The sequence below is a fragment of the Elephantulus edwardii genome, unplaced genomic scaffold, assembly GCF_000299155.1.
Source record: "Elephantulus edwardii isolate Elephantulus edwardi_28Jun2011 unplaced genomic scaffold, EleEdw1.0 scaffold00051, whole genome shotgun sequence".
Taxonomy (NCBI): Eukaryota; Metazoa; Chordata; class Mammalia; order Macroscelidea; family Macroscelididae; genus Elephantulus; species Elephantulus edwardii.
Genome location: NW_006399801.1, coordinates 16,785,312 through 16,788,661, shown reverse-complemented (window position 1 = coordinate 16,788,661; position 3,350 = coordinate 16,785,312). Strand labels below are relative to the sequence as shown.

At 40.8% G+C, this 3,350-nt stretch overlaps 1 pseudogene; it reads right to left on the bottom strand.

Annotated features, from left to right (window-relative positions):
* Window positions 1-2,420: 2,420 nt before the first annotated feature.
* Window positions 2,421-3,085, bottom strand: LOC102859148 (annotated as a pseudogene).
* Window positions 3,086-3,350: the final 265 nt, after the last annotated feature.

The following is a 3,350-nucleotide window of genomic DNA, read 5'->3' as shown; positions in this document are numbered from 1 at the left end:
TTGTTGTTATGTACCATTCAGTTACCTGCAACTCATAGAGACCCTATGTACAATAGCTCTGAACTCTGCTCTAAGCTGAACCAGTATCACAGTCTCCAACACACCTATTCTCATAATCCAAGTTAATATGTCAATCTATCTCATTCAGGATCATCCTTTCTTGCGCTGTCCCTCCACCCTTCCAAGCATGACATCCTTCTCCAGAGACTGGTCCCTCCTGGCCAAAGTATGTGAGATGGAGCTTCAAAATCCTTGCCTCCAAGGAGCAATGTGGTTTAACCTGTTTATTCTCTTGGCAATCCATGGTATGTTTGCCACTCTTCTCCACAATTCAAAGACATCCATTTTTCTTCTGTCAACTCTGGTCATTGCCCAACTCTCTGATGCACAACAAGTAACTGTGAAGACTATGGCCTGAATCAGGGGCACTTCAGCCTCCAGACTGACATCATTGCTCTTCAGCACTTTTGAGAATTCTCTGACAGCAGCTTTTCTCAGAGAAAATAGTCTTTTGGTTTCTTGACTGCTGGTGCTCAAGAGTGTTGATTGTGGAGCTGAGCAAGCTGAAATTAGTAACCTCAATCTCGTCTCCATCTATCATGGTGCTGCAAATTGGCTCAGTGGTGATAATCTTTGTTTTCTTGATGATGAAATTCAATCCATATTGAAGGCTGCAGTCGTTGACCTCTGCAACAAATGCTTCAGGTCCTCTTCAGTTTCTGTGCACAAGTTTGTATCATCTTCATAACGAAGGTTGTTGATGAATCTTCCTCCAATCCTGATTCCACATTCCTCCTCATAAAATGCAGCCTCCCAAATAATCTGTTCTGCATATAGATTGAAAAGATATAGAGACAAGATGCATCCCTGAAACATTCCTTTCTTGATTTAGAACCATGTGGTGTTTCCTTGTTCTGTTCTGACCACTGCTTCCTGGTCCATGTATAGGTTTCACATAAGCACAATCAGGGGTTCTAGGATTGTCATTTATCTCAAGGTTAGCCACAATTTGTTGTGATCCACAGAGCCAAAAGTTTTTGTCTAGATAATGAAGCACAAATAGACATTCCTCTGATACTCTCTGCTTTTAGCCAAGATCCATCTGATTCGGGCACTATTGTCTCTGGTGCCATGGCCTCTTCAAACCTGGACTATAGATCTGTTAGTTTTTTTTTCAATGTATTATTTTGGTTGTTTTTAGATATTCCAGTCATTTTTTTATGTCCCAGTTGTTTCTGTCAGATATTTTTCTAAAGATGAGCATCCAAATTAAGCTAGACTAAGAAAAAGGATTGACCATTGACTTCCAAAATAGCAGGACTCCAAAATCCCTGTGTACAATAGACAAAAAAATTTAGTGTAGTTGAGCAGATATGGCACCTGAGGCTGAACTCTCATATTGGAAAACACAACTGAGGAAGAACAGTTGTAAGCAGACACTAATGATTGGAATATGTAATTTGAGAAGCATAAATATAGGAAAATTGGACACTTAAAAAGAAATGGAATGCACAAATATTGGCATACTAGGCACTGGCAAAATGAGATGGTAGACATAAGACATTTTGAGTCAAATAATCTACTGATTGACTATAATCACATGATCTAACACTGGAGATGAAAAGGTGAGGGGTGGAAATGGGACTGCATTCATAGTTAAAAAGGTCATTTCTGGGTAGCTCTGGGAGCTTAGTAGCAAGAAGCTGCATTGCAATCCCAAAGACACACGGTTCAAATCCACCAGAGGCTCCACTGAAGAAAGAAGGGCAGTCTCCTCCTGTGCCAGTCAGACCCAACTCGACATTACACAATAATAAAAAGGTCTAGAACCATCCTAAAATGCAATGTTGTGAGTGACAGGATAATATCCGTACACATACAAGAAAGCCCAGTTACTATCACTGCCATTCACATATATGCATCAATAACCAGAGTCAAAGAAGAGGAAACAAATTATGTCTATCAACTTTTGCATTTGGGAATAAATCAAGCATTCAACTAAGATACATTATTAATAATGGGTGACTGGAATGAAAAATTTGGGAACAGGGACGAAGGATCAAGAATAGGAAAGCATGGACTTGGTGACAAAAATGATGCTGGAGACAGAATGCTAGAATTTTGCACAATGATTTCTTCATTACAAATACCATTTATAAGAAATATAAACGGTGACAGTACACATAGACTTCACCCGATGATGCACACAGGAATCAGGTTGATTTTGTCTGTGGAAAGAATCACTGGAGAAGTTCAATATCATCTGTGAAAACTAGACCAGGTGCTGATGGTAAAACAGACCGTCAACTAGTCATATGCAAGTTCAAATTAAAGCTAAAGAAAATGAAATAAAATCCACAAGAATATTTTTTCCCTCTAGCACCTGTTATAGTTTATTTGTAAAACAAGGGGAAAGGGTGTCAGTGCAAGAGGAAGCCAGGCGGTTCTTCCTCATCAGAGTCAAACTCAACATTCTCATCTTTCACCCATCCACCTTGTCCATTTGGAAACCATCCAGGGCTTCGAAGGGTCAGGTAATGATCCAGGGCTCGTCTTTTCATGTGGTCCATGAGGGTAGGGGTTGAGACAGTTGCTGATTTCTTGACTCAGATTCCCTGATGATCTTCCCACTCTGGAGTTCAACCTCTGAAAGTTGTTATGGGAACCAGGGCCTTCTGCTCTGTACTTCCATACTCTGTACTTCTGGTAACATCAACTGTTGTAGTGGGGAGTTCTATGCAGAGTGCTCTGAGTGATAAATTGAGTCTGGGCCAGCAGAGGAGCCTCAGCTATGGTTTCTTCCCTCAACTCTGTTATCTTGGATTCTGCTCCATTCTCTTTCCTTGCTGCATCTTTCCATAAAAATGCTACAGGATAGAAAGATGCTTTCTCCCTGCTCAGTGAACTGTAAGCATGGCGAGGGTGTCAAATACCGGCTGGTAAGGGCAGATGACACAAGCAAAGCGACCATCTAGTGCATCAGAGCCTCATCCTCTGGGATGTAACTGGCCAGCAAGTCCCCAGCTCTTCATTTTTTAAAAACATTGAGTTGACTCCAATCTTCTCCTTCCGTCTTGAAAGACATCATGATTAGACCTCCTAGAACTGACAAATTCACTGGCACTGTGTTTGTCCATGCTTTCAGGCCATCATCAAGAACCAAAATTTGACCTTGAGTCTTATGCCACCTGAATTTAAAAATCATTTCAGGAACAGGTTTGAGGCCTTAAACATTAATGAACAAAGACCAGATGAGCTTTGGAATAATATCATTGATGAAGAAAACAAGAGGTCATTGCAAAGACAGAGAAGGAAGAAAAGACCAAGGTGGATGTCAGTAGAGACTTGGA